Source organism: Hibiscus syriacus, unplaced genomic scaffold (assembly GCF_006381635.1).
Source record: "Hibiscus syriacus cultivar Baekdansim isolate YM2019G1 unplaced genomic scaffold, ASM638163v2 tig00111441_pilon, whole genome shotgun sequence".
Lineage (NCBI taxonomy): Eukaryota > Viridiplantae > Streptophyta > Magnoliopsida > Malvales > Malvaceae > Hibiscus > Hibiscus syriacus.
In genome coordinates, this window is record NW_024063095.1 from 250,684 (window position 1) to 262,987 (window position 12,304).

Below are 12,304 nucleotides of genomic sequence, written 5' to 3' on the forward strand. Positions count from 1 at the left end.
TATATATGTAGGTAGTAGTGAATTTAAATTGGAGCGCTCTCAATTGGAGGAAATAGAGAATGATGATTGTAATACTGGAGTATCAGATGTCACAAGTATTGCTTGAAATTTGAGAATGTTGTGACAAAGAACAAAAACATTATGTGTTTGTCATTTATGTTTCTAGACTTTAATTATGTCTTTTATTATGGTGTTTTATGTACTTTAAGATCTATATTAACACTTGACCAATACTCGTCGAAATGATTTAGACATATTGAAACTTTGATTGAAATGGAACTTAAACTTACTGGTTTAGGGCCTAAACAGTACATGTTGGTTCGTACTGGTATGGTATCCATAACCATGGTTTTTGGTTTCTTGGTGATGATACTTAGGAGTGCTCATTATCATGTTTGAAACATGGTTTTTGGTTTCATGGTGATGATACATGGGAGTGCTCATTGTCACGTTCGAAATGATGTTGGATTTTGTGGTGTTTTTTGTATAAAGGATTCACTGTCTTAGGATAATTGAAGGGATTGCATAATAAAATACTCATTTTTTTAGTTAAAATGTCGAAATCTTATATCAATCTGCATGCATTGGTACTGGTTGGAACTTGGAACATATCAAAACTTATCGAAACTGTGGAAACATACTGAAATTCAGATTGGAATGGAGCTTAAACTACTTGATATCAATTTATGGAAAAATGAGTAAGTACTAGTTTTATTTATGTGTTTGTTGCTTATGTATAAATTAAGTTTGCTGTCAGACGGGTCTAGTCGGGTACATCTCTAGTTGGGTAGTGGGTGTGGGGATAGATTTGAGAATGTACCCGCGTGGGTGGGTGTGGATTTGAAAATTTTTACCCATCATGGGTGGTGGGTGGGTGCTGGATTGAAAAATATTAGTTGGGTATACGGTATCCGCACCCGACCCGCCCGTTTGCCATCCCTACTCATATGATTAGTTTTCCATGAAACTCATTCAAAATCAACAAAATTAAACAAAAAATCTACAATTTTTAGATGTTTGGAGACTTTATTAGACGAACAACATACCTCAAAACTAGCTTCATCATTCGATCATTGAAAGAGATTGAAGTATTAATACGTTGAACATTTAAATGTATTTTCGTTGATTTTGAGTAGGTTTCATGGAAAATCAATCCTAGCAGAAGAAAGATGAGTGAAACATTAACGTTTTGGTACCGATCTTGTCGTGACAGATAACTGATGAAAGGCAGTGCTTGACTGTTGACGGCGGTCGAAAAGTGTAGTGATAAAAGGAAAATTATTTAAAAGTTCAGTGTCAAAATCGATACACCCCAAAAGTTTAGTGTCTAATACAACATCGTTTTAATCATCAAAATAGTCATACCAAAACGACGTCATTTTGATGTGACATGTCACATAAGTAACCGTTAGCCATATCATCATTATGTTAGTGACTTAACGGTGGAGTGACATAATTGAATGTAAAACTAAAGTTCAGTGTTATGATTGGAAAAGTTGAAAGTTCAATGGTATAAACGAGTCAGCGGATAAGGTTTACTGGTATCTGACGTAGTTTACCCTAAAAAATAAAAAATATTATTTTAATAAGGGAAAATTGCTTCAAATATCATTGAACTTTGAGTGTTGACTCGTTTATACCACCAAACTTTCAATTTTATCAATTTTAGCACTAACTTTTGCTTATAAGTGTAATTATACCACTTCGTCGTTAATAATTTAATGATACGATGACATGGTAGCTGCACGTTGTGATGTTGCTGACATGGTTGCCTCACCAAAACAACGTCGTTTTGACATAACTATTTTGATGTTTAAAAAGCCTAAAACGATGTAATTTTATTGACGGAGAAAAATATTTTCCATGAAATTCAAATTAAAGACCTTTATAAACCAATTCTAAATACCCAACCACCAAACTAACTTAAGAACTTATTATATTTTTAACATAATGAATATATATGTTAAATAACAGTATGAAATATATGAATAGTCATACCAAAACGACGTCATTTTGATGTGGCATGTCATGTAAGTAATCGTTAGCCATGCCATCATTCTGTTAGTGACTTAACGGTGGAGTGACATAATTGAATGTAAAACTAAAGTTCAGTGTTATGATTGACAAAATTGAAAGTTCAATGGTATAAACGAGTCAGCGGATAAGGTTCACTGGTATCTGACGTAGTTTACCCTAAAAAATAAAAAATATTATTTTAATAAGGGAAAATTACTTTAGATACCATTGAACTTTGAGCGTTGACTCGTTTATACCACCAAACTTTTAATTTTATCAATTTTAGCACTAACTTTTACTTATAAGTGTAATTATACCACTTCGTCGTTAATAATTTAATGATACGATGACATAGTAATTGCACGTTTTGATGTTGTTGACATTGCTGCCTCACTAAAACAACGTCGTTTTGACATAACTATTTTGATGTTTAAAAAGCCTAAAACGATGTAATTTTATTGATGGAAAAAATATTTTCCATGAAATTTAAATTAAAGACCTTTATAAATCAATTCTAAATACCCAACCACCAAACCAACTTAATAACTTATTATATTTTTAACATAATGAATATATATGTTAAATAACAGTGTGATATATATGAATAATCAGATAATTATTTTATAACTTTTAATAGTTAAATGATTTAATAAAATAACACATTATAGCTTGTGTACTCTACCCTAAAAAAATAAGATTGACAGTTACTACGTGATCACGTGCTAATCTACGAGCACTAAATTATAAAATAATAGGGGAGATATACACCAAATCCCGCGGCCGGAGGTGCTGCTATACCCACCGATTTATTATTATAAAATACAAAAATATTCGCGTCTTATCATGAACCGTACACGTGTCTATCAACTTTTCATCATCAATATGCCACCGCACGCTATCGTTGTCCGGTCAACGGTGTGCCTTTATCTTTTTGCCAACAAGAGGCTAGTCTAGTAGTTTGGCACCTTGTTTATCGCTCATTGGCCGATTTCAGACAAGATTAGAAAAGGTCAAATTATGATTTACCACTTAATCCTTCACTGTTTACTAAAATACTATTTTATTTGGAAAATAACTTTATTTTATTTATGTTTTCACCCTCTACTATATTCAAATGGGTAAATATATATTTTAGTATTTGAATTTGATTTCAACGTTCAAATTGATATATGTCTTTTTTATTCCAATTAGGTATATAAACCTTGCTTCATGATTCAATTCGGCATTTGAAGTTCTTTTATTCAATTAAATACCTAAATTTGGGTTTTTGGCTCAAATTGATATCTGAAATTAACTTTTGGTTCAAATAGGTATTTACCAATTTGAATAGAAAAGCTAAGTTCAAGTATCTATTTAAACAAAAAACCATGGTCATGTACCATTTGGAACAAAAATCCACGTCCAAGTACCTAACTAAATAAAAAAAATGTAGGTATCAAATTGAACATTGAGGCCATGTTCAAGTATCTAAATAGACAAAAAAATCGGCATGATACTAAAAATAGTTCCCCAACGTTTATCAAATTGATTATTTTGACCTATATTCTTTTTTAGACTATTTTAGCCCATAACATTTATTTTGGAGTAAAAAAAAGCCCTATATAGATGTAAACCGTTAGTTAACATACGATTAACACTAAAAAATAGAGGATTTTTACCTTGAAATAACACGTTGGTGGCCAAAATACTCCAAAAAAAGAGAAGAATAAGGGTCAAAGTGACTATTTTGTCAAATGTTTGGGACTTTCTTACCCTAAAATGAAACGTTAAAAGTCAAAAGCTTCAAAAAAATATAGGTCAAATGACAAATTTAATAACGTTGGGGGCTAATTTGCTATTATACCCAAAAAAATTAGGTGCCAAATTAAACTTTGAAGCTAATTCAAATACCAAAATGCCTATTAACCCTACTCAATTTTAGGATGTTTGCCCTCATCTTTTTATTGATCTTATACTTTCATCTAAATTAAGGGTATTATTTATAATTTTTGTTATTCAACATATGTGAGAATGGGTAGAATTTTTTTATTCAACAGATGTGAAAATGGGTGTGCTGATTTTTTTTTAAAATAAAAATTAATGAACATCGTTATTTTGTTAACATCGAGGACGAGTTCATAAATTTTCTAAGGGGTTAAGACTTAAGATAAATTATTAAATTTTAAGGAAATAAAATTAAAAAAAATTATTTTAAAATAACTTAAATTAAACAATTAATTTTAGAAGGAGGAAATAATACAATTTTCTCGTTTAATAAAAGAGATAAAAGGCTTAAAATATATTTTAACATTTGAGAGGGACTAAAAGATGATTTGTCCATTTAATCAAGAGGGCCAAGGCCCCACCTTTTCTTCTTCTCTGATTAAAATATTTTCAATTTACACAGAAAATTTTGATTTTTTTTAAATTTCACACTAGCCCACTAATGAAATCGAGTTATTTCATATTTATATAAACCATTTCTAAATTAAATATGATACATAGATGAATCATTAATTTTTTTGTCAATCATATTCATACGAACCCAATGACCTCAATGTTAAAGGAATTGTTGTTTTTCGAGGTCTCGAATTCGAATATCAGGAATGTCAAGGAATACGAGCGTTTAATGTCAAAAGATTAAACATTATCTCTGAACATATATTACATTGTACTTACTCTAGATTGATCAAAACAAACATTCAAAGAGATGAATCAAGTGATGTTAGAGTATAATCATACTCCTGCAAATTTTAAATTATCATATTATTTAAAATTTTATATATTTTTTTATTAAAGATTTAATTTCACACTCCTTAAGATCTTATAATTTTACTCATCCTATATTTTTAATATAATTTTTAATCTATATCCCTAATATCAAAATTATGCGTTCATATCTGACTATTCGAAATACAATTAGGCTTAATTTTTTTTCTTAGAAAAATTACTAAGGCGTTGCCACTCATAATTTTTGTCACAACTTTTACTTTAATATTCTTCATCTTATCTTCTTCCGTTTTTTCCTTCTATTTATTTTTTAATTTAATATTAAGTTCTTATATTATTTGTTTAAATAAACTTTTTTTTTAATTGGAAAATGATCATTTTATATTATTGTAGTAAGTTTTTATTGACGTCTATTTGTTATTTTATATATTTATTTATAATTTAGATTCCGGGATAATTCTTTCGTGTTGATAGATGTTACAATCATCTTAGATCGATCATACTCAAATATAATAAAATAATATTAATATATCAACATCATTATATTAATTTTGTGTAATATTATAGTGTTTATTATTCTATGCATCATAAACTATTTAGTTTAATCAAACAAATGTTATGTTGTTTTTCAATTCGTTTATACTAATCACTATTTTTCAAAAATAAAATTCTCATTCGAGCATTTGACAATGACCACAACATGAGCGAATTAATTATTGCTACAAATCTAAATGGAAAAGGATTTCCATTTTGAGAAATGCTTTTATATTTTTAATCTGTCTAAATCCTCACTTTTTAAATAATTCTAGAATAATAAACTAATTAAAGTTATACCTAATAATCTTTATTATTTAATGCATGAACTAAATGATTAGAAAGTGATTGTTGTACTTTAGCATCTTAATCAACTAAAAAAACTTAGAATAAATTATATCAAATACTATTAAGCTTTAGGCGCTGTATCATTTATACTGTTAAACTCTCAATTGCTCTAATTATAGACTAAACTTGTTTTTAACTTCAATTATACATTGGCTCAGTAAAATTTTAACAGGACGTTGACGTTGACAAAATTTCTATCACTGTGATGACGTAGATAAAATGACGTCGTTTTAGACACTATCTTTATGGTGTATTGATTTTGCCACTAACTTTTAAACATATCACATTTGGACACTAAACTTTTCCTGCTTCCGTGGCAGCCAATTTTCGCCCGTCACAGGTCGTCATTCGTGATAGATCGATATAACATATTCACATTTCACTCTCTTTCTTCCCATTGATTAATTTTTCATGAAATCCACTCAAAATCAACGGAATTCATCTAAAGATTCAACTTACTATACTCAATCTCCTTCGATGGTTGTTCGATGAGACTAGTTTTGATGTATATTGTTTGTCTTATCAAAATAACACTTCTCACCATTCGGATTTTCAAACAAACATCCAAACCCTTAAAATATGAGAAAGCCTTTAAATTCTCTAAAATGCTGTTTTTTAATGTAATCTTATCAATTTTGGTGTGAGTTTCGTGAAAACTAATCTTAGAAGAAAAAGCGAATAAGAACATTTCGATATCTCTTGTCATGAAAGACGACCAATAACGAGGACGATTCACAGCCAACGACAGTTGAAAAAAGTGAATTGTTTAAAAGTTTAGTGGCAAAATCGATACACCCATAAAGTTTAGTGCCTAAAATGATACCGATTTAGGCATCAGTTCAATAGTCGTACTTAAATGATGTCGTTTTGTCACTATCATCGCACCATTTTGATTTTAATGCCCAATGGTATAATTGAAGTTAAAATTAAAATTTAATATTATAATTGGAACAATTAAAAATTTTATAGCATAAATGATACACCATAAGAAAATACAATGACATCTAATGTAATTCCCCCTAAAATTTATATATGTGATAGTATGAAAAAGTAAATCATGGTTTAGTATGAATTACTATTACATTGACTTTATATAACATTTAAACGATTCAAATTAATCCATGATATGTTTTTATAACATTATGAATTAAATATATATGAGAAATAAGAATGAGTGAGTTATGAACTAAATTTAGATATGATGTGATTTTAAATTTTAGTATAATAATAGTTATTTTATGCCAGTTTTAGACATATGATTAATATAAATTTTATGTTAGATACAAATTTTAGAGTCTAGAAATGGTTACATTATACATCTTATTAAAATATTTTGATAAGAGGGTAATGATATTGTGACAAGTGATATCAGAATAATCTTTTGATTGTATGATTTCACATTAAATATTCTAACTCCGTGAGATAAATAAGGTAAATAATTGTGATGAAGATGTCACAGAATCAAGTAGGGGACAAGATTTATTACCTAAAGTAAATAGGATGAACAACTGTTAAGATAACCTGTAACAAGAACATCATGAAATTAGAAAAAAAGGATGAAGATAAAAATATTTATCTCGTATAAAAAAATATTAACATTTCACATCGTAGTAGTCATCTTTTTTGAAAAGATAATAATGACTCATAACATAGTTTCAATTATAATATTATGAATGATTTTAAAATCGAATAAAATTACTAATTTTGTTAAAACTAAACCTAAAAATTAAAGAGAATAATAAAAAATTAAGGTAATACATTAAAAAGAAAAAGAAAAATAGTTGGGAGTGTCAATTGGGTATAAGTATTCAAACGGTCAGTTCGGCCATCAAACCGACAAAATTCCCAAAAATTGAATTAATCAAAACTTTTTTTAATCGTTAATCGAACCGATTTTTTAAATTATTAACTAAATCGAATAAAGTTTGGTAACAATTTTTTTATATTTTTTAGTTAGATTAATTTAAGTTTAATATAAGTATTTTTTTATTTGGGTTAAAATTTAATTAAATTTTGACAATCCAATGGGTCGGTTAAAAATTAGTTGGGCCTAAGTTCTGAATAAATTTGAACTTAAAATATGTATTTAATATATACAATAGAGTTATGATCCACTTATATAATGTAAATCTCTTTTAATTTATACACGTTTTAGAATAGTTAAATGAGTGAAAACAGATGATTGATATTAATTCTTTATTTTTTCCAGTGAATATCTTCTTATTTCTTACTATTAATCTTAATATAATATATTAAATATTTAATAATTTTAATTAATTATATTAATTACCCATTCCAAAATAAATTAACCATTAATCGAATATTAAAAAATTAACTATTTTTGAATAAACTAATTTTAATAACTGACCATTTAATCCTGATCGATTAATTCGTGAACACCCCCTGTATTTGGGAGTCCATTACATGAACAAAATCAGAACCCAAGTCAAAATTACAGTTAAACTGCTCCACAAGGGCCAAGGGTATTTCCGTACTTTCGGATCAACACCACGAAGTTTGCGTAGCCCATATTATTTATCATTGTTATTATCAAAACGTTTTTCGATTTTATTTTTATTTTTCAAAACAGCACAAATGTATATATATATATTTTTTAAAAATAGCAACGTAAAAACAGCGAAAAAAAGGAACCAAGCTGCGGCCGAAAAAACAAATTCCCAGACATTGCAAGCAAAAAAGATCACATTTTTCTTTGTTTTTTCGGCTGTCTTCCTCCTCCCGGGGTAAGAATTTATATCTCTTGCTCTATTTTTTCATGTCTATTTGAGCTATATCCCTTTTTTGGTTTGATTTTGATGGAGAAATAGATTTATGGGTGCCTTCAATATTTTGTAATATTTGTTGGATTTTATTTGATTTTATGCTCAAAGAATCCTGATTTGAATGGCTGGAAATATTGTCCGTTTTCTTTCTATTGAGGAAAAAAATTAAAACTTCAAGAAAAGGTAACGGTTAATTTTGTTTGGTCTGGTTTCGGGAAGTCTGATAATGGCTTTTTTGGGTTCAATGTACGTTTTACTATGTTCCTTTTATGATGGGTTTTCTTTATTTTCTGAAGTTTTCTATGGTATTACAGATTCGTTGGTGATTTTTTTCCCTTTAAATATTCATATTGATTTGGAAGAAACTATGGAGCTATAGGATTTATGAATTCATATTTCATTTCATGATTTTGGTGTTTAGTTGTGTGAAACGAAGAAGCTCGGTATTTATTCGGTCGATTAGGGATTGTTTGTTTCTTTTTTTGTTTTGGAGTGTAAGGATAGATGGTGAAGGGAGGGAAGGTTGGTTGTAGGAACAACTTTAGGAGAAGGGGTAGATCGAAGGATGAGGATTCAGACGGTTCAGATGAAGATTATGTAGTTTCGGAGGAAAAATGAATCCGAGGATGATGTGGAAGAGTTCTGTTCTTCCTTGTATGAATGTGCATCGGAAGAGGGTTTTGGAGGTTTTCTTGATGAAGAAGAGAAAGTGGTGAGAAAGGCTGTTAGGTCGAAAGCTAAAAAGATGCCTCCGGTAAGGAAGAGGAAGGTTGTGGAGAGAAACCACCTAAGCGGAAAAGTTTATCAGATGAAGAAGAAGATGAAGATTATGAGATCAATGAAGAAGAAGAAGAAGAAGAGTACGAGGAGGAGGAGGAGGAGGAGGAGGAAGAAGAAGAATATGGGGTGGAGGAGGAGGAGAAGGAAGAAGAAGAGTATGAGGTGGAGGAGGAAAGGAGAGGAAGAAGAAGTAGAAGAAGAGGAGGAATACGATGACGAAGATGACGATGAATTCACCCTGGACAAAGAAGATTGTTTTGACGAGGAAGAGGAATTGATTGTGGAAAAGAAGAAAAACAATATGAAAGTTCTAAGAAAGGGTTGCGGAAAAAGGTCCTTCTAACAAAGGAAAAAGAGGAAGAGATCTGTAGTTTCTAAAGCCTTCCAGAAAAGGGGGAAGGAAGAAACGTTTGTTGAAAAGAAAAATAGGGAGGAAGATGACGACGATGATTTTGATTTTACAGAAAATAATCCAATTGTGAGGAAAAGCAGAACGAATGCAAAAACAAGTATATGTTGTACCGTCCGATTCTGATTTTGTCTCATCTGAGTCATCTGATAATGAGTATACCATCTCTGAGGAAGAGAGAGAGCAGTGGAAGAAGCCAGCCGATTGTGTCGAAGCTTGAAAACTAATTTGAGGAGTTCATCATCGTCGAAGATAATGGAGGAGGTTGAGGAGCTAGGCCAGCATCAGAAACCCCCAGGAAGAAAGGGTAAGGAGAAGGTAGAAGAAAAGAAGGCTGAAGTATTAAAGACAGTTTGTGGCATTTGTCTCTCTGAGGAAGATAAGCGAAGATTTAGGGGCACATTGAACTGCTGCAGTCATTATTTTTGTTTCACCTGTATTATGGCATGGTCAAAAGTGGAATCTCGTTGCCCATTGTGCAAACAAAGGTTTGAAACAATCAGTAAGCCTACTAGGGCAACATCAGGAATTGATCGAGAGAGGTGGTGATCCAAGTCCCGAAGCGTGATCAGGTAGGTTATATTTCTTCTCATAATAGTTCTCATTTTCTTTCTTTTATTTATTATTCACATGGTTAGAATGGACATGCTTGTTGTATGTAGGTCTACCAACCGTCTGAGGAAGAACTTAGAAGCTATCTGGACCCATATGAGAATGTTTTTTGTTCTGAATGCCACCAAGGTGGGGATGATGAACTGATTACTCTGTGATCTTTGTGATTCATCAGCGCACACCTATTGTGTTGGTTTGGGGCGGGAAGTACCTGAAGGTAATTGGTACTGTGATGGTTGCAGGCCTGTAGCTCTTGGTTCCTCTATTTCCCAAGTTCAAGATTCTTTGCCTGACCAAAGGACAAACAATCTGTACAATAGATTCTCACCCGTTGTAAATGTAGGAGAAATTTAGACTCTAATGTAGTGCTTTCACCTCGAATGCCTTTAACTCCCATTTTTGTGGGTCTTTCATCTCCTAGATTTCCTAGTGTAGATGTTACAGCTGGTTCTCCAGTATCTGGAGTGGGAGCTCCAACTCTGACGGGTAGGCGGTGGTTACACCGCCAGATTCAAAATCTTCGTTCGATCAATAGAACGAATCTTATGGCTGGTAGGCTGATGGAATATCATCTGCTAATTCGGACGATGATTTTGTAAATTCTCACATTGAACAGAGTAGGGAATCTACAGTTCAACAAGCTAGGACACAAGATGTGGGAACTCAATCCCAAATCATGTTTGAGAAGATGTCACAGGATTATCCCTCTTCTTCACTGCAAATAGGGACTTCTTTTCTTCAAGGTTGGGTCACTTGAGAAGGCAAGCAGTTTCAAGATTCATCAGCCGCTTCATTCGGTACACCTGTCAACTTGACTTTGTGGCCCGAACTTGCCTGTATGAGTTCAAATGAGCAACTCCGTCATTGCAGCAATGAATCAAACATTAGGCCTGATGGTTGTGATTTGCCTTTTTCTGTTAGAGGTGAGGATAATTTTGATGGCCAAGGAACAGTTGCATGCAATGGTTAGAAGCCATTTGAAGCCTTCTCAAACGGTATTGATTTAGGCAAGTGAAGCCCATCTTTAAACTGTTTTTGTGAATGATTTTACTAGTGAGTAATTGAGTTATATCTTGTGTTTTTGGAGACTTTTCAAAGCCTTCTATATGTATATGCACAACGGTACACTCAAGGACATAGCAACTAGTTCCATGCATACCTTACTGGCTGCTTGCGGGCTTGAGCAAAGGAGTAGCGAGGTTCAAATTGTGCCTCCGTCATCAAATGCGCGCACATTGAAAGAGTGGCAGCTGGTCAGGCGAGCTTAATGAAAGGTTGTTGCTTAACTTGTTTCGATTCTTTTGTAAAAGATGTAGTGAAGAGGATCATGGATACAAGATCCAGACGGTGGTTAAGTTTAGGTCTTTAGATCTTCGATGTAGTAAATGTACCTTTCTGCATATTTTCTTTTCTTTTTCCTTTTCGGGTAGGATTTAGAACCAAATTAGAAAGAAAACATTTTTTTGGTTGATTTTATACTTACAATTCACTGCCATTGACCCCCCCCAGAAGTGGTCTATTCTCATTTGAACACCATAATATATTGTTTAGATGGACAAAGTCAATTTTCAGTACAGCATGCTACTTGCATTTAGTGCTCACGTTCTTCCTTCTTTTTTCTCTTCGTCTCGTGTTATGTTATTCTTTCGATTTTGCATCTACTTTGTGCTGGGAAGAAAGAAGGCCATGCTACAGCTTTGATAACCAGTTCAGCCATTTATGCACACCGATTTACGTTCGAAAACCATGGGAAAGGTATGACTTTGATAGACTATTTCGTATACTGGTTACAACTGTTATTCGAAACATAAAATGATATACATGCTAGAGGAAACACATAGATGTAATGGTATTTGATTACACAATTATAGGCAAAATGAGGGTAGCTGGATTCTTGGACAAATGCATTATTTCATTCTGTCCTGCTCTTCAAGATAACCCAGTTGGTATATTATGGTTATGTACTAATAGCTTGACACTGAAAAGCATATAACATGTATGAGTTCCAACACATGTTCATGTTGTTCGACACATGCCAACATATATTACACTCATTCCTACACCTCACTCAACATTTATGCTTAATACATCAACATATTCACTACAAACAGCA

At 31.7% G+C, this 12,304-nt stretch overlaps 1 pseudogene; it reads left to right on the top strand.

Moving 5' to 3' along the window:
- The first annotated feature begins 9,307 nt into the window (after window positions 1–9,307).
- Window positions 9,308–11,707, top strand: LOC120163366 (annotated as a pseudogene).
- Window positions 11,708–12,304: the final 597 nt, after the last annotated feature.